Here is a 24,302-nt window from a genome sequence, read left to right as displayed (position 1 = left end):
GACCAGTTACTCTTTCATTAACTTGACTCCCAGCATACAGGCTTTGATAGGCCCGTTTTGTTTATTCCTTCCCGCTGATGTATGTTTTCTGTTCCGTGCCACACAAACAATCCCACGTAATCCGTTCTGCGACCACACAGCGGGCGGCTCACCGGGAGCCAGAAGGATTTGCCGGAGGAGTCAGGAGGGAGCCTATCTTTTAATGTCAACAGCGTAAACGTAAGATGCTTCATTAAAGGGCTGATGTTAAGAGAGGATGCTCAGCACCTCACGTCACTGATGCCGACACCCAGGAGGACTCAGACCTTGGACGGCAAGCAAGCGATGCAGTGAGAAAAGAGAAGCTTCACATCATCGCCGGTTAAAATCCTTCCTTTGGGTGTGAAACGCTTGAAAACTCTGCTTTCAAAGTGGAGTGCTGTGTGCACATGTAAATATTAAAGCCCCACTTCTGAGCGAAACATTTAGCATCACAACGAAACGGGTCACGAAAGAGCGCTGCTGAAATAACACTGTGACCTTGTGGGGGGGGGGGGGGGGGGGAGGAATGCGGTAGATTCATAGTGCGGCACATTTGCTGCTAGTAAAAAATGAGGCGCTGGTTAGTTAACATCGGCGAGTCCCTTAAGGATATCCCTTCACAGACGGGAGGGATGGTCAGGCCATCAGACTCAGCTGCAAGCTGGACACCATTCTGAGACCCCCGTCTCAAGCTGGGCTCCTGTAACACGAAACGAACCCCCTGCCTTGTTTGGAGATCAAGGTCAGTGGCTCTTTAACATTCTTTGCTTCTTCCTAAGTACTCCGCCTCCTCCTGAACACTCCTCCTCCTCCCAGCTGCCACAGGATTTTTTATGTTCCATCTGCCCCCCCCCCCCATAGATGTCATGCCTAGGAGTGAGGTTCAGAGCCCCAGTCCTGGGTGGGACATTCTTAGTGTCTGCGAGACAAGGAACAGTCAGACTATGAGCTAAATCGTGCCTTAACTATGGAGTCTGCTCTCTACGAAACACCTGGCAGAAATTATTTTTTTTCCCAGGGACTCAGACCCTGTTTAACATCCATGGGAATAACAAAATAACCCCCCCCCCCCATCTTATGTAGCCCACCAACCCACCATGTCTTCTTTGCACAGCTGAACACACAGACCCACAGTCCTACACCTGTTGACAGCCCCCTCCCCCCAAAATATAGAGGTAGGTGCCTCAGACTGTAAAACTAGAAGGACATTGAGGTTCTCCGTCAGCTCAACTGTGACGGGTTCCAGTCAAACCATCGGATCAGAGCAGCTATCCTATGAAGCTCAGTTCCTCAGCCTGAAGATCCATCAGTACTGCCTTCACTGCACCCCCCCCCCCAAAATGAGTGTATAAAATGGTCTTAAATAGAAAGAAATGTCAAAATAATTCATAAAATCAGGATCAGGACAGCATGTCGGCTCAGGGTCTCTGTTCCTGTACTTTCATTAGCTGTGCTCTGTCCCGGTCTCTCTCCCTGGGGTCGCTGCGTGAACCCCTGACTTATCATCTGTGAGCAGCAGAGGGCGCCAGTGAGGACTGAGCACCTGGGCGGCAGAGTTAATCAGAGAGAGGCCGGCACAGGGCTGTCTGTCATCCAGGACTGGGACTATCAGCTGGGCCCTCGCCTGCCCCACGGCGGAACGCAGTGACCAAGGGGCCACCTGTTCCCAAGAAGAGAGATCAGGGCTGTCACCAGCTGGCCCGTTAGCCAGATGTCCTCCAGACTGCTCTTATTGTATAAAGTACTGCACCTGTCCTGCAGATAGCACAGTATGTAAGAGTCACGCTGCTACACTCCGTCATTCCATGCGGATTTCTTGGTTTACTGTGGCCATTGATGGATCAGAAATTTTCTGGCACCAGCTGAGCTGATCACCGGCCATGTGAACTTTGATTGCGTCCAGGCAAATGAAATTGACAGAGAACAAGTTGAGAAAAAAAGTGCTGAATTTCCAGAACTTTCCATCAAAAGTGATACTTTGTTCTTTTCCAATTTAGCTCTATTCTATCGCTCACCAGCCTTGTGAATAGGACACGATATGGATTTGTATGGACTGGGTTTATAAACAACCATGAACAAACCCCAGTTCTGTCCATCCTGTGTCATTCCCTGTGTCATACACCTGTCAACAGCGAGTGCTTGAAATGTTTTTCCGCTATTACCTGTCAGACCCTTACAAATCACTTCAAGGCAAATGTAGGATCTCCAGTAGCAAAAATCAGAGTTTCTATTTTGGAAAACTAATTTTAAAAAGGTAACATGGAGCTGTTACATCACGGTCTAGGGTCAGATGGCGGGGGGGGGGGGGGAAATACCTGCACATCTGGCCCACTATACCCAACGCCGGGCGATTCCCCATGTGGGCCATCCCAGCATTCCCTGCCCATCACTGTGTACTGCGCAGTGGCGTTTTCCAAAACCTGGGGCCGGAACGGAGGAGTGGAGCTGACCACAGGATGAACACCTAGCCAACCCATCAAGTTCCAGCCGAAAGCAAGCCCTCGGCAAGAGCCACCTGGCCCCTGTGGACCCTGATTCCCCGGACAATTCCCCAAGAACCCCATCCAGTGTTTCCTCCAAACCGATGCACGCCGTCTCCCAGTTCTTCTGCCTCAGTCACGGTCGGACCTGTCAGAAGAGACCTATTGCAGCCTCGTTTCCTGTAATAAATGACGAGAGCGTATAATTACTGCTTAGCGCTTGGGCCCGACGCATTCACTCAGCTGAATGTGCTCACGTTCTCAATCTTCTATCTGGTTTTTTTTTCTGGCTTTCTGCTTTGTTTGCTGATTGCTTCAATCCTGCTGATAACAAGCTATAACCAGATGCTCTAAGTTTTGCCTCAAGAAAAGAAACCAGGGTGCTGCTAAACAGGTACGGTAGGCCTCGCTGTGAGCGGCTAACGCCTCGATAAGCTAACGTGCTAACGCTGCCCAAGAACTCATCATGCGTGCTAAAAGCTAACGGGGAAGACAGAACATTATCCGGTGGGCCGAGGAACCCAGGTGCTCTCAGAATTGTCCCACTAACGCAAGGGAAATGGGCCAAGAGGAGATACTCTGGGCTCAGGGGCGGGATCACAGAGGCACTGGCTCAGACTGACCCTTGAGTGACCCCTCCCCTGTCACCAATGTGAAACATATAACTGGCTAATGATAAAATTGGTTTCTCTGTATGAATGATGGCCCCTGCTACACCCCCCCCCCCCCCATCTTAAAAAAATCTCAGAATCGCCCCTGCCCCGGTTCCACTCGGAAAGGATAATGGCACCTGAGGGGTCCAGACACACCAGAAGCCCCTCCCTTTGCTAGTCAACCACAGCTTTGTCGATAGATTTTAGTTTACATCCCCCCCCCCACCTTCACACACATGGTCTGATCCATGAAGGAAACAGCACTGCTAAGCCTAGAGCCTATGATTTATGTCCCTGTGGGAGATGGGCGGGGGGGGGGGGGGGGAATTGGGCAATTGCACAATACAGAAGCAAAGGAAAAATTCACACAGCTGTGTTTACACACCAGGGCACAGTTCAGAAAGGGTGTGTGGCAGAAAGCCAGGCTGGGGAGGGGCCGTGGGGGTGTCCACCTGCAAATGCCCACAGTGCACTGCCCATAATCAGAGATAATTCACAGCCACAGCTTTGGCAAACAGTGACACGGTGGCAGAGACATGCAAAGGACCAGAACCGCCTTCGAAACCGCTCCCTTGGTACAGAACCACGCTAGACCACTTATCACTGAAGATATGAATTATCTTCCCTCCCTTTCAAAATGTCAGATAAACGCTGAGTGGGTTTAAAGCTCTTGCCTTGCAATCAAAATAAAACATCTCATTCTGCCCATTTACAGTCGTCTCTAATTTCTACTTTAACAGATGACTAGATCTTCTGGAGACAGAAAACACTTCAGGGGATGTGAAGGAGCCGCCCCCACCTGCTGAATGCTGTTTGTACATGTGAGCTTCCAGGCAGATGAGTCTGGTGGGCCGATTCCGTATTGGGTCAGATACTCAGGTGAGGGGGACAGAAGAGGGGCTGTAAATCATGCAGCGGGACCAACCCTTATCATTAGCCAATGATGTATTTCGAATCAGTGAGTGGTGGGAGGAGCCACACTGAGGACCAATCAGCTTTCACCTGGGGCCAGTGTCCATGTGGCCCCGCCCCCCGTACATGCCCCTGCAGAGGATGGCTCAAGGTACACCTCCGCAGGGCTTGTCTTAGGGTCAGGGGTGAGGAATCCCCTCAGCCTGCCCCCCAAGTAACCTTTAAGCACACGGTGATAGCTCTCACCTCCAGCCGATCTGGGGGGGGGGCAGAGGCAGCCTGCGGGTGTGTAACAAGGTCACTGGGCAGTGGACCCACACAGAAGCCCTTTCTTTCGAAATCACTGTTTAAAATCGCTGCCCTTGGTCTACAGTAACTGACTTGGTTATCGCTGCCCATGCAGAACCAGTTCCATTCTGTAGGAAACAGGTGCATTTAATGACCTGCTAATGGGGTGGGGGGGGTGGGCTCAGACTTCCCTCCCTCCTGCCCCTTAGTTTAATACCAATTAAAACAGCCACGGACACAAAAAAAATCAAATCCTTGTTTCAAAGCTCAAAGTTTACCGGATAAAAAGGCTTCAAAGACAAACTGAAAAAATTGGCTTTTCAGAGAAAGTGATAAGGGACTGTTTAACAGAAGCTGACGGGTAAATCAGGATTAAGAACATTGCCATTCAGTCACGTTCAGCACACACTCAGTGATATTTATTTAATTTCTTTTGTTCAGTAGAATTTTTTTAATTTGAATGAAATTATTCTGGGGCACACCTTTGTTTATTCATAAAAATCATTTTTGAAAACCGAACTCATAGAGAACTCTTTTAAAAACAAGTTGAATATATTAACATGCAGTCTGCATCACATGCATTGAACGGACCGCGGAAGGAGTGAAATCACACCTCTGTTGCATTCTGTACAGTATGATGTCATTCTCAACACAGACTCATTAACATCAGTAGCAATAATACTGGGGGCTCGGCGGTGAGAATTCAGCCTCAGCAGCAGCTGATCAGTCCAGACCATCTGGACTCAGAGAGACTCTGTCCACCTGAGACAGAGGTGATTGGTTCTGGGAATGACGGTTGCATATATTCTCCATGTTTTGGTCCTGAGTTCTGTCATTTTCCCCAACTATCCTTTTGTATTTATGACCACTGGGGATTGTTGGCATTACGGTACGGACACAGGTCCCCACGTTACAGTCGCACAGCAATGGCACCTGCTGCCACCTGCCTTCGCGTATCTGTGTCTGGCCAAAAGCTACAGAAACGTAAACAACCTGCTACAGCCCCACTGGCTGTCGGAGTGGGGGGGGGGGCAAAGTGAGGAGCGACGGGCCTGGATTTCCCTGTGATTGACGTCATCGGCGCGTCTGGTGGCCCCTCGCCGGCGGAGCTGTGAGCAGGAACAGCAGCGACAGCAACCTGCAGTCACAGCCGCCCCCACAGCAGGTACTAAACCCCCCACCCCCCGTCCCCGCTGCACTCTCTTTCTGACCCCCGTGCCTTGAGCTAAATTAAGGCACAGAGGGTAGGACCTTCGGGCCAGGCAAAGGTTCTGATCAGCGACTGTCAATCGGTGAGCCTCAAAATAAATCTGAAACCCCCTTTGGCTGTTTAACGTCGCCCTGCATGGCGCCAAGGTCCGTGGTGTCCTCTCAAATCCAGGGATCAGTCTGAAGTGCCCCGAAAAGATAAGAATATAAGCAGATATGAAGCCCTTTCTGCTTTTTTAATAGCCTGACTTCTCCGTTCCCCTGGCTGGGGACCATCCTCACGCGCAGTGCCAACCCGACCAGGACTGACTGAAGCGTTCAGCACAGTGAGGCGGGACCTCCTGCTGATCGGTGAAGCTACTTCACTTCTCAACCAAAGAATCATCACTCTCCGTGGGGATCGATTCCAGCATCATCTCAAGAAGTGGCTGATGAAAGCGGAGAGGCATGAAACAAAAATGAAAGGAGAAGGTCATGGATGAAGAACAATGTGAGGGAGCACTGACAGATCTGCAGATGTTTATGGGCCGACAGCTACTGGGAGATTAACTGACTATTAACTCACTCTGAACAAACCTGAAACCTGACCAGACGTCGCCATTCTGCTTATTGCACATGTCATAAGGAAAAGGGTGCCGATCAAAGCTGGGGGGGGCGCAAGAGGGCGAAAGGCCACCCACCAGTCAAAGCAGCTGCCACCAGCTACCAAGTGTGAACCAGCCCCATTCAGCTTAGAATGTTTACATTTAATGTGATGTCACATGACTCACACACGGCCACCATCGCTATGGTGAGACAGCAGCCGGTGACTGGAAACGCTTCACAAGAAGCCAGCAGTGACCCAGATTCTAAAAGTAAAACTAGCCACTAGACTTTCAGATGCTTAGCAGCAAACTCCGCTATGGCCATTCAGGGTCTCCAGGGATGCAGAGAGGACAGTTCTGCTCTACCATCTCTGCGCGTGTGTGGTGGGGGCAGGAACACGCGTTCTCACAATGTGTGACACTCACCCTTGACTATCGGGCTCACTAGGACATTCCAGAGCAGATGGCTTGTCGATTCAGCGTTTTGAATGCTATTGCACCAAAAGGTGCCAATACCCAAACATTTAAAGGACCTGGTAGTAATGCTCACTACATCAGAGAAATACATAAACCAAACGTGGTCGGGCTTTAGGACCTGGAGGGATCCAGTCTACGCTCCCAGATAACGACAAGGCACGCAATCATCCCCACAGTGTGTGTGTGACTCACATTAAAGCCACATCAGCTGTCAGAAGAGGAGGCAAACGTTAAGCCTTTGTTCTCAAATTAATTTATGACAAATAGCCAGAGGTCCCGAGATTAACCTGAAATATGCTTGGTTTTCCCAGCAGTGTGTACACATGAAAATCCAAGATCTCTCATTCTTTAATGAATGACACCCATTTCATTTGTGCTATGTTGCATCCTCTGGGTGCAGAAGAGTTTAGTTTATCAGAATAGATACGTAAATCCCTTTATTTTAATAGCCGACATTGAGGAATCGTGGGAATTTAAATTGTAGCAAAATCGCTGCTATAATATAACACAACAATAAGTCACCAATCTGACACAGTTTGACAAGAAGTGTATTTCAGATATTTTAATTATTAATGTAATAGGGCCAGAGGAGGCCAAAATGTAATTTAACATCTAAGCTCCATAGCAAGAAATGTAACTGTGGCAAAGCTGAACCTCGAACAAATGCAATATAACACTGGTCAAGAGGTGTGAATTCCTAGGTGTTTTACAATGTAGCTGTCAGCTGATGTGCTTAATTACACCCTAACGTTCCCGGAGAAGCTGCCACTTTGGTATAGCGTGTAGGTAGCGCGCCGTTTGCACCACGAGCCGACAGAGGCAGGATGGAGATACGCGCTCTCCTGTTCGGTTAACCGATATCAGAGTTTTGGCCTCAGTCGCCCAGCCTTCAGAACTCGCCCGTCAGAGGAAATTGGGCCAGTGTTGGCGGGCGGAACCGGGAGGCACTATAGAATCAAAACCGGCGGCAGGATGGATCGAGGCAGTCCGAGTCACGGGTCCAAATGAAGGAGACTTTTATCTTTCTTTCATCTAAAGATGAAAAGGCAGAAACACACACAGGCAGACGCAAATTATTCCGTGATTATTCTGAAATAATACTGTTGTACAATCAGTACCTATTCCTATCAGACAACCCCCCCAACACACACCCTATTAGGTGTTACCATGTCCCCTTTAAGTGAATGTGGCTTCCTCACTTAATAGACTCGATGTTGCTTTTCAGCAGCCTGACTTAATCCACCCCCATCGATATCATGTTCTTTGCGGGGTGGATGATGATGAGCTCCACCATGTCCCGCCATCTCATTACCGTCGCGGCCGGCACCGGCCGCAAAGGGTGACTGAGCCGCCACGACCGGGAGACGCTGCGCTCGCTCGCGATACATGACGCCACGCGGGAAACGGAGGGAGAATGATTCATACAAAATGCCATTAACATGACATGGATTGTGTAATCATTCTGTGGTTGGTGGATTCAGAACAAGAACGCCCCCAGCTCTGCTCACCAGAAGGGGGCGCCAACAGGGTCAGCCATAATCATTCAGGGGCGACACAGCAGGAGCAGCTATGAAGTGACCTGGCTTTGGTCTGGTTGGGCCTTGGCCGTGTCACCGGCCTCCGGGAAACAAGACCGGGAGCAGAGTTCACCTTCTGGGGTGCATTTCCAAAAAGCATAGCGCAGTTCAAGTTATGGGAGTACGTTACAGGTGATACCCGATACCATAGTTCAAACTACAGAGGTGACGACGTTGCGACCTTCCATCGTACGATCCATCGTTAAATGACACAGGTGCTTCCCAAAACCATAGTTCGAACAAACGTTCGTAAAACACTGTCACTAAGCTGTAGTTACAAGCTTAGTCTCAGGTGACTGTCATCGATGGCAGAAAATGCAGTCGAAGGAGGGCAGTCACCATGTAATTAAGGTTAGAATATTAAATAATATTGCTGTACATTTATTGTGTGAAGTGCTTTGAAAATGTAGTTGTAAGAGTACTTTTTATGTACTTTTTTGTTGATGAGTATGGTATGATTGAAGTGGATGTTGTTTACCAACCTTGTTTGTGCTATATGGTACAATTCATTACATAGATAAATATATATTTACAACTGCACGATTATGACAGTGCAATATTACATCAGGTAATATTGTGATATTTATAAAGCCAAATAGAAGATGATGTTACCCAAGATAAGTTCTGTTTGGCAATAATTTATCTAACAACAGAGTGTATCTACTAGGTTGGTGGCCTCGTCGCGAGTTTTGTCAACAGACACAGAGCAGTGCTGACAAATGCGACATGATTATTACGCTGCCGCACATGGCGATGATGCTGAAATGATTTATCATTTAGCGCTTTTGCACACACAATATTAAACAGGAAAAAACATGGGGAGAGCAAATAAAACAAGGGCAAATGAATGGCTAAAAATAATGAATCACTTCTTAATCAGAGAGCTTTCGTTATAATATGAATAATATAACAAACAAACAAAAAAAAAGCACAAGGGCTTGGGTTCGAATGCGTGGCCACAGGGGGGGCTGATGTGCAGCCGTCATTCCCAGTGAGCCATTAACAGACTGTGTGCTCAACACCACGTCAGGAATTCATATCAGTTAGTAGTTTGATTGAATGACAGATTACAGATAGAGCCGATTTCACTAATTGCATTGTTTCTTTTTTTCCTCTACAAGAAGCATCATACAAGTATCACATTATTATGATGCTATAGATATTTAAGTTTTTTATATTATTATTGCTGTTATATGACTGACAAAACAAATTAATAATGAAAAATCAGCACAACTGTCATATTTAGAAATAATATTACAAAGTTTGTGAGTTTTTGCAAGCGATCCTTTTTGAGTCAGACCAATCACCTCTGGTCCCATTGTAGTTTGAACTAACGTGGTTCAAACTACTGTGGTACTAACAGAGTACGAGGGTTTCAGGAAACAGTCGTACTTCGGATGTTAGTTAGTTTAAACTAACATAGTACGATGCATCGTTAATGCACACTTCCATCGTTGTATGGGAAACGCACCCCTGGTAATCTGGTTATCACACTTGATGCCAGGATTAACTAACCACAAATCCATCGGCCAGTAAAACTGTCAGAACCCATCAGGACACAGAGGTCTATAAAGCAGCTCACTGGACTGGGCTAATTAGCCTGCGCTGTTTTCATTCTGTCCACGGCGTAAAGTTGGGCAGAGGACAGGCGAGAAGCATCTGACAGCTGAAGTCGGGCAATAAGGGGGGGGGGGGGCAGCCTACAGACGCGGCAGGGCTGTCTGTCACGGGGAGGAAGGAGGCGCTGTCCATTGGTGTGTAGGGGGGGAACTGGGGGGGGGGGGGCTGTGGGGAGGCAGCTGTGCGGCTTCCTGCGCTTAATGGGGAGGAGGAGGAGGGTTTCAGCACTAAGGCGGGCAGATACACCCCCGCACAAGGGCTGTAAATCACACTCACCAAGTCCATTAAACACGGGAGAAAGCGCAAAGCACGACACGGGGCATCGTAACCAGCGATTTGATACAATCTGATACAAGCGTCTTCGAATAAAAGGATATTAGCAGAGAGCTCGTAACGCGTGGCGAGGCTGCCGCGGACGTCCGGCAGATTAGGCAGCGTGCTGGTGATGCACCTCGCTGACAGCGAGCTGGCGCTCTCCCATCCCTATGACTGTTAGGAGCAACATCAATATGTAATAAACCATATATGCTGTAAGAAACGCAGGACTTACCACTAAAAAGCCCAAACTCTTGATTACTGCAGAGATGTTTATGGCATTTTGATATATAAGACAAACACGTGCTTCTGCCTCTTACTAGAACTAATTAGGCCTTCGGTTATGGTTAAGGACCCAAGATGGACAGCAAGGTGAGCTCATTCCTCTCAGGCCCCCCCGAATCTCATGCGGGCAGCAGCTACTGCAGCTCCCCCCCCCCCTCCAGAAAACAACCGGGTCAATAAAATGAGAGCAGAGCAAAAGTGACGCAAACCCAGGATCCATCTGAAAGGAACTTAATAATTACTTAGTTCATCGCGAGGACAGACCGGGGGGGATTAATTGAAAGGCTACCAAGCATGGCAGTCATGGAGAGAGTTCTCAAGAAACCCCAAGGATCTCGCTGGAACTGTTACTCTGCTACTCAGCTCCAGAGGGTTCTGCGGGATGAGAGCCAAACATCCGAAAAAAATCTCCAGGGGCAACGGGCCAAAGCCACCCATGTTCTCAGTGACGGAAATGACGGCAGATGTTCCATCGCCGCCTCCCTTAGCATGTTAGAGCAGGCAGGCAGGCTGATGTGCAGACACACTTGTCGCCTAAGATGAGTGAGGTCTTGGACAGTGCAGTGGCTGAGATCAATCACGGACAGATTCATCCAAAATCCACCCACCCTTAGCTAAGATGCCACCTTCATATCTCGCCAGCCAATTGTCTCCTGCTGAGGTTACAGCACTATAGAAACAACATAAAGGCTGTGGGTCAAAAGCCCAAGAATCACATAGGAAATGTAAGCGTCAGATAAATGAATAAATGAAGATTAAGCTCCTTTAAACCATGGTAATCTGGGGCGGAGATGTTCATTGGATAAACGGGCCAAGTTAAGCATCTTCAGGTCGACTGAGCTCAATACTTTCCTTTCTTTCCCTTTTATGTGCCAATTACATTTGCAGACACCTCAGTAGGAAGTCTGTGAAATACCCAACCTATGAACAGGCTTCCATGAAGATAATTAAAGCCCAAGGGGGAGACTGATGGCCAGAGGTGCTCCGTTACTGTGTCTGAGACCGAATCGTTAGCCTATATGGAGAAACCACTGCAAAATGCTGAGTCTGGCTTTGGAACAGCAAGGTTCCTACGAAAGGACAGGACATAAGCCAGAATCCAACCAGGACACAGCAGTGTACTGCTGTTGGTGGGGGAGGGGGCACAAGAGGTTCAAACATGCCAAATGACCTCTGACCTTGCTGGGGCAAAGCCATCGGTGAGGAAAACTGTACAAATCGAATGCAATGGTGTCTGTGAAAGAGGCGAACAGGAAGCTCAGTGACTGTGGCTGTTGGCCGAACTATAGACACCAAAGCAACTTATTGTGGCCTGATTCTGAGTCTTAAATCAGTCGTTCATTCGTCAACATTCCCAACAGTTTTCTATTAAGCTCAACTTGGTACTCCATCCTCAGAACTGAGACAAGACACCTGTGAAAGATCTGTTTTGTAGACAAACACAAGGTGCACTTTTCTCAAGGGACTCCCCTTCAATGATGGCTCACAACAATGATGTCATTCAGCATCCGGGACACAACGATCCTCCACTGTAAATTCTGAATCAAAATGATGCAGGCATTAATTTAAGTGATAAACTGCAATGTAACAGCCTTGCAAGATGAGAAAATGAATAAGTAGAATTAGATTATTTCACATAATGGACAGCACCTTAATTACTAGTATCTGTAACAAAAGTGTTATCAAATTGCCCGTAGGTGTGCGTGTGTGACTCAGTGGTGTGTGTTTGCCCTGCAATGGGTTGGAGCCCCATCCTGGGTTATTCCCTGTCTTGTGTCTGTAACCTCTGGACCCCCACAACCCTGAATAGGGTAAGAGTTTAGAAAAGATTGCTGGATAGATGAATGAATGAATGGATGGATGGATGGATGTAACAAAAGCAGAGTAAAATCATTCCAGTATTTTCCACCATGGCAGTTTCGTTGCAGTCTGGCTCCAGAGAAAGCAGGCTGAGGATTCCTGTCGAGCCCCACGCTACCCCAGCTGTCACCTCCCAATCTGCAGGTGGGTGTAGTGCTAGCCTTCCATCATGAGTGCTCACAGCGCCATCCCCAGGCAGCCGGCGGGAATACTGTCGGAGCATCTGGGGTGCAGACGGGTATCTGCGGGGTGGAACAAGGTCACCTGGGCGATGCGGGCACAGCACGGGGAGCACGTACTGTAGGCAACCCACTCGGGAGAACAGCGCAAGGGAGTGACGCTGCAAGCCAGTGTAGCCCAACTGAAGCCGCATTTAGGAGCAGTGGAGTCCTGGTGCACACTGCATCTCCGTAGTTACCGCACACTGAGTGGCCTGGACAGTACATCCCTCCCTGGTTACCGCAAGTTAATGTTTGCCATGCTGGAAAGTAAAGATTTACACTAAAATAAAACTGCAAAAAACACATCAGAATTAAAGGCTTTCGTAAAAACATAGCCATGGGCTGGCAGGAAAGGGAATTAATTAAAGTGCTGCACACAAAACACAGTTGTGTGATAGAGTCTTCAGCAGCGCAGGCTGACAGCCTTTTACTTACTGCATGGGATGTGAAATAGACCCATGGGGAAGTTTAAAAAAAAAAAAAAACACACATCTGATAAGATGGGCTGGACAAAAAGGAACTCAAGCATCAGCGACTGGGGGGGGGGGGTTGGGGGGAGTCCCTCAAACCCTGTGTAAGGTCGCAGCTGGATTCCCCCACGATTGAGACTATCATGAGCACTTCCCACGGCTCCACCACACCTGCAGACAGAAACCACTCTGCATCCTACCCAGGATCAGGCTCAAACGGGCCCCATCGGCACAAGGAGGCCCAGATAAAGCCATGAAAAAAATACATTATATACAAGGCCGGCTCTAGGTATTAGACATCTCTAGATATCTTCAATTTTCTTGGAGAAGGGGCCTCCCAAGTAAAACATTGCCTTGAGCCCCAAAAAAGGTACATCTGGCCCAAGTCACCACATACCATAGGGTTGCAGGTTCAAATCTAGCCCCAGCTCTGTATGTGTTGATATTCTGTATTTTTTCGCCTGAGTCAAAATTGCAATTATTTGGCAAATTGGACATCTATGGCTATATGCATGCTGCTCTGTTTTCTTTTAAAAGCAAAGATTTTCAGGGAAACCGATGTCCATCCACACTGATCTAAGCAAAAACGTATATGATGTAGCTGCTATATTCGCCTACATTGGGCATGTACACATCAACATAATGACCGGTAAATTAGTTTCGTTTTGTGCAAACACGCAGCGGTCACACTGTGCATCATGCTATTTAGCCGCATTCACGTCAGCAACAGGGAAAGCGACAGTGAAAGCAGCTCCTCCATATGCTGGAATACTGTTTACTTCAGTGTATGATCCACTTGATGAGTGCGGACCAATAGAGAGCATAAATTGTAGCTGGTTTCTTAGCACTTTCAACCATCTGGTTCCCTTGAAAAAAATCTATGAGAAAAGTGAGTGGGATTTCAGAAAATCACCAGCAACAACGTCTGTGGTTAAAATGAGTATTAAAAAACCTTCACGTTTTGTTGTACAAGGTACATTATTAAATACTGGTGGTATTTTGACAGATTTTAGTGCTTCTTGTGGAAGACATTAGCATGTCGCTAACATTGCTAAGGGAAGTGAACAATAGAACTGCAATGCGCTGATTTCCCAACATCAAGCTAGCCGTCGCTGATCTGAGACCAGTTTTTTGCAGGACCAGCATTCCCCCGAAGGAAGTTTGTTGAAAAAATTCTTTATCCATATCGCTGTACATCTTAGCTGTTTCTTATCGTTGTAATCATATTTATGATATAACAAAATATAGGCAGATAAGATGTGTTTTGTCCTTTTTTGTATATAATTTTTAACATATATTAGTGTAAAGCAAATTCCACGCTTTGAAATGTTTTGTTGCTAGACAACAACATGGTTCATTGCTTTGTTCTCTTCTTTTTTGAATGTTTATAATACAGTTATAATACAATTAATCTATTAAATGTTTATTGGCGTCCATCTGGGTTGGACAGTTGAAATGAAAACATTTTGGATATAAACATTCCGATAGAAGGTTCTCCCATGTTAGCTAGACAGCGGGCCAGTCACTTAGTTTTCACCTCTCTATAAACTTTTCTGATCACATTTAAAGAATGACACTACAGCAGAGGATCGAACTGCCATATTGGATTGCTGACTAATTTATTCATTTGCAGTGGTGCCTAATGAACTGGCAATGACAAACTGCATGAGGGTGGGATTTTCTGACAAATCTGGTCTCAGATCAGTCATACTACTCAAGCCGTGTGTGAAGTCAGGAAAGTGACTTGTTCATTTTTCACTTCCGTTACCAAAATGTTAGCAACATATTTCTTTCAGGGACATCAAAACAGCAGAATTTGGCAAAATGCCACCAGTAATAAAAAAATTGTGTCATCCAGCAAAAAATTAAGGTTTTTAAAAATGTGTCTTAACGATAGATGTTATTGTCGCCAATTGTCTGAAATCCCGTTCACTTTTCCCATAGGAGGGGAATGCATGCTAACAAGCTAACAAGCTACCTTCAAAATGACGACATGACTTGTGCTCTCTATTAGGGCGTCACAGTTTTCCCTCATCCACACTCCAAGACTAAAACCAAAAAGAGCGCGTCGCCAAAAGCCCCCTTTTTCAGGGTTGAAAACTCCGGGGTGATGTCACAGAATGTGAAAACGGGCACTAAAGTCTGTTTTTAAATGAGAACATAGCAGTGTGGACGCAGTGAGAATAAGCGGGATGTTCCTGCATAGCAGTGTGGACGCAGTGAGAATAAGCGGGATGTTCCTGCATAGCAGTGTGGACGCAGTGAGAATAAGCGGGATGTTCCTGCATAGCAGTGTGGACGCAGTGAGAATAAGCGGGATGTTCCTGCATAGCAGTGTGGACGCAGTGAGAATAAGCGGGATGTTCCTGCATAGCAGTGTGGACGCAGTGAGAATAAGCGGGATGTTCCTGCATAGCAGTGTGGACGCAGTGAGAATAAGCGGGATGTTCCTGCATAGCAGTGTGGACGCAGTGAGCATAAGCGGGATGTTCCTGCATAGCAGTGTGGACGCAGTGAGAATAAGCGGGATGTTCCTGCATAGCAGTGTGGACGCAGTGAGAATAAGCGGGATGTTCCTGCATAGCAGTGTGGACGCAGTGAGAATAAGCGGGATGTTCCTGCATAGCAGTGTGGACGCAGTGAGAATAAGCGGGATGTTCCTGCATAGCAGTGTGGACGCAGCATATGCCAGTGAGAATAAGCGGGATGACTTCTCCTGCACCAGGTAAACTGTGTGGTGAGCATTTTGCCTGGCTAGCTAATGGAAGCCGTTAACGTTGTGCCTGGATTTAGCAGCTGTTTGTCTTGGGTAGCTGTTTGAATGCAGTTGTTTACCGTCAAGGCTCAAGGGTGAGTTTCCCGAAGCCTTCTTAACGCTACGTCGTTCGTTAGTTCTATCTTTTAACACAGAACTTAAGAACGACGTAGCGTTAAGAACGCTTCGGGAAACTCACCCAAGGCTCAAGTCGATAGAATAGAATTATAACCCTAACGACACTATCATGGCACTTTCCACCTTTGTTTAAGTGGTTTGTTGTTACCCTATAGGCAGACCTCACGTGTGATTAGAACTGTTGCCTCACATGTCCGCGAGCAGGGTTTGAGTCTCTGTCATGGCTCTGTGTGTGGAATTTGAATGTTCTTCCTGTGTTGTTATGGGGTTACCACTGGGTACTATGCCTAGGTTAACTGGTATTACCAAACGGCCTGCAGGTATGAGTGTGCCCTGTGATTGGCTGGTGCTCCCTGGATTGTTCCCTGCACCCTGCCTTGCACCCCCTGCAACCCCAAAGAGGATAAGCTGGTACAGAAAATGGATGGTCTTTTTTTTTTTTTTGCTCCCCCAAGTGCAAATATCAAACTGTGCCTATGATCATCTTCCCTATTTGCAGGGGGGGGGGGGGGGGGGGGGTTCCCTTTACCATTGATTTGGTGACTTTGTGCTGTCCTTGGCATCTGAGTGCCCCGTGGCAGACTGGCATACTTTGCAGTATGACCTGCACTGACCCAACACAGGTTCTTCTGAACATATATAGGCCATTGACTACATTAAGTGGCTTCGGGGTGGGGGGTGGAATTGAGAGCTGCTTTGGTGGCCAGATGTTCCTGCATCATGGTAACATGTGTGATGGTGGGTGGGGGAGGCACAGGCAGGAAACCGCCAGAGATTCTGGAACGTGATCAGAGCCAGACCGGGGCACCACAAGGCGGAACGCAGCTGCTACCATCACAAGGCTGCACGGCTGCCATGTAAGATGCAAAAAGCGGCATGTTTGGTTTCTTGCACGTTGATCGCATTCGTGGCTCTGCGGTACCCACAGCTGTTGCGGTCGCATCACGCGGGGCGAGCAAAGGGAGCATGAACTGTGAACAAATGCACTCTTCACCTTCTGTACCATGGTAACATAAGCTTTCTATTTGTGCTGGTCCTGCAGTCTGAAAACCATAAACAATGGAGTGAAAGGGCAGATGCACAGTGGGAATGTGGGTAAAGGAGACGGTGCAGATGAGTGGTGTTGGAGATGGAACCAATAAGCAACTAACACGTTCTGGATTACATAAAATAAGTTCTGATTGGTAAGTACCACCTGTCTGTATGATCCACCCCAAAATAATGACAGGGAAAATTCAGTAGCAACACCACTGCAATGATACTGCAAGATTAGAAATCAATAAGCAATTATTTTTTCATTAAAAGCTAAACCAGAATACAAAGGGATTCAGCACTATGGAGACAAGGAGTGTTTGTTTTCAGTTTTCTTGTATTGATTTTCCTATTTAAAGTCCCCTCTAGGATTGTGTAGCAATGGCTCCGGGTCGCTGGTTCATAACACAGGATTCACAGGAGTGCAGGCCTCAAAGGAGAATAGACCTCACGGCAGCGCAGGCCTCACAACAGTACCGGGCTCACAGGAGCACAGACCTCACGTCAGTGCAGGCCTCACATTAGTGCAGACCTCAAGGAATGTAGACCTCACAGGAGTGCAGGCCTCAAAGGAGAATAGACCTCACAGCAGCGCAGGCCTCACAACAGTACCGGGCTCACAGGAGCGCAGACCTCACGTCAGTGCAGGCCTCACATTAGTGCAGACCTCAAGGAACGTGGACCTCACAGGAGTGCAGGCCTCAAAGGAGAATAGACCTCACAGCAGCGCAGGCCTCACAACAGTACAGGGCTCACAGGAGCGCAGACCTCACGTCAGTGCAGGCCTCACATTAGTGCAGACCTCAAGGAACGTAGACCTTACAGGAGTGCAGGCCTCAAAAGAGCATAGGCCTCACAGCAGCGCAAGCCTCACAACAGTACCGGGCTCACAGGAGCGCAGACCTCACGTCAGTGCAGGCCTCACATTAGTGCAGACCTCAAGGAACGTGGACCTCACAGGAGTGCAGGCCTCAAAAGAGAATAGACCTCAGCAGCGTAGGCCTCACAACAGTACAGGGCTCACAGGAGCGCAGACCTCACGTCAGTGCAGGCCTCACATTAGTGCAGACCTCAAGGAACGTAGACCTTAAAGGAGTGCAGGCCTCAAAAGAGCATAGGCCTCACAGCAGCGCAAGCCTCACAACAGTACAGGGCTCACAGGAGCGCAGACCTCACATTAGTGCAGACCTCAAGGAACGTAGACCTCACAGGAGGGCAGGCCTCAAAGGAACACAGATCTCACAAGAATGCAGGATTCACAGGAGCACAGACTTAAAAAGAGGGCAGGCCTTACAGAGGCACAGGCTTCACAGGCTTGACAATTATCAGAAAGTGTGGCAGTTCCTGTGCCTCAAAGCAGGAGACAGCGGGGGCCATTTGGAGGCCAGCAGAGATTAATGTGGCCTGTTCTTCCTTCAAGAACTGACCAGGTTATCGCAGCTATGGCTAAACGAGGGAAGAACTGTTTTCTGTCTTCAGGAGCTGAATAGTGCCATGTTATAATGTGGGAATGGAGAAGGCAGGAGAATATAGCACCCGCCCTCCGCTGCCTCCCATTTGCTCTTCAGGTGAATAATTTAAATTACGCTCTATAAAATCCTCCACAAAAACCCAGTTCCAAAACTCCCATAGAAACGTTCACCAGGAAACATTTGTGGATTTAAGAACCCTGGTGAGGTTAAGGGCCAGTGATGGTTCCCACCATCCCTAGGACTCTGTGGGGCTGGTTTCTTTCTGTTGCGTAGCAGGATGCTCCCCTTCCATCAGGAGGTGACCAGGGAGTGTGTCGCTGGCACGGGGGCTGCTTTGTGGGTATATCACCAGGACTGAGAAACTGATTCTGAGAAAACCGGTGACAGTGGCCATCACCACCTGGATTAGCTTGCAAAACCATCGGAATAAATGAGTCCTACTTAATGTTTTGGTTCCAGCAGATTCGTATCCCCTGAATCTCCAAGGCGCACACACCTCTAAACCATCAGGCAGAGAGAAATCGAGCCCCGCATGAAGGCCAATGGGTCTAAAATGACCACTTAGTGGGGTCACGGAATGTAAACCCCTTCAACTTAAGAGACTCACTTCCCAAGGTCAAACAGGTGAGACTGTGCTAACTGGCTACCTGGAAGCTAGAGTGGCTCCTCCTGCAGCCTGCACAGGACTCCGAGGAGGTGCCAGCAGGAAGCTCCACTGCCCACCCACTGGCTCTCCCTTGCGGACGCAGACACCCCCTGCTTTCAGGTACCTTCCAATTAGGACCCGATTTGCACCCAGAGACCTGTGCGAGGTTCACCGCTATTCAAACGATTATTCAAAATACTTCAAAAAAAAATAATCACACCCTGGGGAGCGCAAGAGAGGAAATTAGCATGTCCACAAGGCGAGTGTGCAGAATGTGTGCATCGTGCTGGGCACCCAATCAGAGGAAGGGACGGGCCACCTTCGGCCAGTCAGATATCGAACTGCAGATGAGGGCAAATTAAAACAAATGAAAGGGCACAAGCATAATGAGATACAGCTTGAGCGGCGGAATGTTTCAGAGAGCTAGACGAGAAGGCTTTTTGAAAGGTGCCGAATGTGGTGCCGAGTAGCCATTACCGCCTCAGTAAGGAGCCAGGCCGCTTCCATAATGCAGACTGAGCCCCAGATCCACAGCAGAGCCATGACCTTTGCACTCTGACCTGTGTGTTTAAACTTTCACCATTTTTGGACAGGTGTACATACAGAAATAATTTGGTATTATTCTGCGCCTCAGCTTAGACAAATGTACCCATTTGTGCCTTTTTATTGCAATTTTATTAATTTATACAGCTAGATTTACCACTTCACTGCGGCACCAAACACTATGCGGCTTCCCCCCCACCACCACCACGAACCACAAATCAGCAGCATTTTCTGCTTCCCCTTTAAATCCAACAAGCGAGAATTAGTCCCACAATCCTTTTAATCAACTTCCTGCTATTCATTTTATTTAAATCGCTGGACAATATCAGCGTGACATCAGATAAAGGGTGATGATACCCCTTATCGCGCTGTGCACAGCGTAGTCACGGAAACAAGGGTAACAGCCGGTGTTGAGTGGCCTGCTTATCCGACCCCAGTATCAAATAACTCATCGGTGTGTCAACACTTCCCAGCCAATTACGCAAACACACTTTTAATCATTGTTATAGGTCTGGGCAGAATTACAGCCGGAAATCTTGATTTTTTTTTTCTTTTTCCTTCTGGAAGATGTCCAAAGTTTATTAAGACGCCCGTCCAACATGGAGCTGACGTTCTAGAGAGGGTAACGCCAGGTCAGCTGCCGCTGTGGGCCATGATGTCGCTGTCACTCCCCTTTAACACATCAGTGTCGAGCCCCAGGCGTTCCGCAGTGGGACCGGCTCACATGCCAATCCGCTCGGTACTGTCACAGATTAGTGAGGAATCCGAGCTGGATGCTGCCTCGTTAGTGTCCCTCACGCACACACACGCGCACACGCACACGCACACACACACACACACACACACACACACACACACACACACACACAGGTTTGTAATAATATCTTTGTGGGGACTCTCCATTCATTTCTATGGGGAAGACTCAACATGACGACCCTAACCCCTACCCAGCCCTAACTCTGCCCATAAGTAACCAAACAAAATGAGACTTTTTTACTTTTTTATTTCATTCATGGATCTTTGTGGGGACCTGAAAACTGGTCCCAGCAACATCAAAACAACAGGCTTTTATCACATTGTGGGGGACATTTGGTCCCCACAATGCAATACAAACATAGTCCACGCACACACAGGATACCCCGAGAGAGACGCTGTCTCATTACTGGCTCCCGTCAGCGTGGAACCTGCTCAGGTGGCCCCTGGGTGGGCCTTCATCTCAGCACCACTGTTAAAAACATCACATCAAAGATGAGATACGTTACGCTAACGTCACATGGAACCGCGTGTCTCTGGAGTCCCGCTGCACGGCCACATGCCACATCTTCACTCCTGAGGGTAAATAAAGACATCACCAGGGCCCGAGGCTCTGCATGCCTGCCACCTGACGGTTGCCTAGTAACGCAGGTCCCCCAGGTTATGCAGAATCCTTCCTTATTGGTCAACAGCCAGCGCTGACAATGTGAGACTCAGTAGTCATTATTCTGCCTTTTTCGGCTGCGTTTTTAACATGACACCGCGATAACGTCGCTGTGTTTCCCGACAAAGTGCGGAGTGAGCCATCAAGGACACTGCATTTCCACGGAACCCCTTTCTTAATGGAGACGGGACAGAATAGGATAGATCCTTCCGTTAGCATCACCCTGCGGAAGCGAGGAGTCTCTCCAACCATCGCAGTTTGTTTGTAAATCCCACGCCCAGCTATTCTGTAAGCTACCCCCCCCCCCAAAAAGAAAAAAAAAGCTGTCCCGGCCGACAGCTTAATCCCACTGTCAGGTCCTGCTGCCTTTCCAGCCTCCACTGAGTCTTCAATAACCATAGCTAGTTCTAAAAATGGATATGAGTATATGAGGAGCAAAGGGACAGAAGCAGCCCCCCCTCCTTCTGACAGGTCCATTACATCGCCCCCCCCCCCCCCCTGCTCCACTCTCCTTCCAACCTGTTTACTGCTGCATCACTGCAGCCGGCTGCCAAACTGTAATCCCGAGACCGTATCCCAAACGGAAGCTCATCAGTGCCCCGGCCATCCATTTAATTACGGGGACCCCCCAGCCGGCTTTCTTGGGGCCTGATTGGTTAATAATTCATTCTGAAAAATTGGACCACAAGCCCCAAATGGAATGGATTGAATCAGCACATTGATTCTAAGCCCTGTTAAACCGGAGATGGAATGAGGTAAGAGGTACATCTGAACCCTCCTGGCAAGGATCGTCCGTTTGCCTACAGCCAGCCCCGTGGCACTGCCAGACCACCCACAGACTCGCCCTGGCTCAGACTGCTGGCTCAGGGCATGGATGACGGCCAATCGAAAGCCAGCATTGCAGCAGTTCCTAACAAGCAGCTCTAGCAAACTGTCTGGTCAGAGATACATAAACTCCTCAAAGAAATAACGAAGGTGCAGTGATGGAAAACGGGCTCAATTTTCACACTTAACTAAAAGTACAGATACCACACCAAAATGTTACTCGAGTGAAAGTTAGACATTCAGTAAAATACTGCTCATTAAAAAAAATTGGGTTTTAAAACAACTTCAGTATTATAATAAGTACTACACATCCAAACGTATTAATCTTACAAAATGCAACCTTTCCTTTTAAATTCAGAGTGGTGTGAATATAGCATTGTATATTCCAGTGCATCACAATATGGAAAATGTGTCGCAAGGACATTTACGTTTTATTGAGAAAATAAGCAGCTTTATCACAGCTGTGGCCTGTACTACAAAGCGGGGTTACTGGCTTATCGGGGTAACTTGTCGGATTTAAGGTACCACAGTTTAAATGGACTTCATATTCGTTCACTTTCATTTTGGCCAGACTACCTTAAATCCGACAAGTTACCCCGATAAGCCAGTAACCCCGCTTCGTAGTACAGGCCCCTGGAGGCCCGTTGCGGGGGGGGGACTTGCCGGGCTTGTAATGCAGATGGCGGAATGACATTACATTGTTCTTTAATCTGTGGAAAATGAGAAACCGCTGCAAAGGCTAGATTTAATAATGAATTATAAATATGTCACGGGCCAGTATTTTGCGACCTTTATGTGGTGAATGACTCAAAAAAATCCCTCTTCATCCACTATGGAAAATGCCCGATCATGCAATGCAATCATCACCATTATTTCAGTCAGCTTAGCTGTGTCTGTAGGTCTGGTGCTGCTGACTTTGAATATTGATAAAGTTAATCGGTATGTTATGCAACATCAGTATGTTAGCTGACATACTGTGCATGTCTACATATTGTTTGTTCCATCTTCATAAAGACCATACGTAATGCTAAATAAATAATAATAAACGAGAGAGAAATATATTGTTGATATGTTGTTGTGAATCACATTTCACTCTGAATTGTGCTGCCCTACACTCAGGTGTGCTGCATTCTTCATGCAAAGAGCTTTTTTTTTTTAATTTTACAGTGTCGTGCAGAATGTATTGGAGTAAAAAGTTGGTTTTTGGCTCAGCCAAGTAGCGAAGAAAAAGTTGCAACAACTTAAAATACTCAAAGCAGAAATAAACAAACAAAAAAAAAAAACTACTTAAGCAGAGTAACAAAGTATTTGTACGTTTGTTACTTCACAGCTCTGCCAAGGTGCTCACCGGTGTGCATGAGCCCCGAAGGCCGGAAGCAGGAAAAGGGCCCCCCTGAGCTGCACATCGAAACACAAAACATGCATAATATGCTATTCCGATGATCAGCAGCAATCATTCATAAAAAAATCATTAATAAAAAACAATAAATAATAAAAACATCATTAATAAAAAAAAACGCAAAAGGCTGGAATTCACCAGCAAAGAAATTGTGCCTCTTTGTGAGGACAAACCTGCTTTGTCATAGAAATACCCAATTAGGAAAAAAGAGCAACACTTTGCTACCTCTTAGATATCGAAGGAGGAATGTACTTCAGTGATGGAAAAACAGCTGTGTAATAAATAGCAATACATTTAATTTTAAGGAGCCTTTCAAGGAACTCAAGGACACCTTACAAACACAATATACATTGTTGAGGTACAAAAAATTTGCATCTAATAAAACAAAACAAAAAATGAATACAAATAAAATAAAGAAAAAATTTAAAAGCTGCCACAGCAGCAGAATCATAATGAGTGGGCAAATTTAAAAAGATGTGTTTTAAGATGAGATTTAAATACAGAAATCCTGTCGATATTACGGATATCAGGAGGTAGAGAATTCCATACACTGGCGGCAACATGACTAAAAGCTCTGAATCCTATAATGGTCAGGCTAACACGGGGCACAACCAGAGAGACAGAGTGGGAAGATCTGAGAGTGCGGGAAGTAGTGTGAATATGTAAGAGATCAATAAGATATGAAGGAGCAACACTGTGAAGGGCTTTGAAAGTGAACAGTAGAATTTTGTAATCAATACGATATTTAACGGGAAGCCAATGAAGTTGCTGAAGAACAGTTCTGATACGAGTTGTGATAGGAGCCCTGGTTATAATATGAGCGGCTCTCTATAATAACTCTAAAACACTTTACATACAGCAAACATGTCATAAAAACATAAACATGCTAACATATATAGTACCAGTCATAAGTCTGGACGCATCTGCTTTTAATGCATTTATTCTGTTTTATGTTGTTATTTAATAGTAAAAGGAAGTGAGGTAATGAAGTAACACATATCACACCTCGCAAGGACCAAGAGACGTGTGCAACATCAAGATTTTCTCAAATTTTAGACTCTTAAAAATAGCTCCTTTTTGCTTCAATGACAGTGTTGCAGACT

The 24,302-nt window shown here is 47.1% G+C and overlaps 1 protein-coding gene across 1 annotated transcript in view; it reads right to left on the bottom strand.

The window, feature by feature from the left end:
* Positions 1 to 24,302, bottom strand: part of kaznb (kazrin, periplakin interacting protein b) — a 107,682-nt gene that overhangs the window by 62,507 nt on the left and 20,873 nt on the right. The window lies entirely within an intron of this gene.

Source organism: Paramormyrops kingsleyae, chromosome 8, assembly GCF_048594095.1.
Source record: "Paramormyrops kingsleyae isolate MSU_618 chromosome 8, PKINGS_0.4, whole genome shotgun sequence".
In the NCBI taxonomy this organism is placed as follows: domain Eukaryota; kingdom Metazoa; phylum Chordata; class Actinopteri; order Osteoglossiformes; family Mormyridae; genus Paramormyrops; species Paramormyrops kingsleyae.
Note: the sequence above shows the minus strand (reverse complement) of the source record. Positions and strands in the feature narration are given on the sequence as shown.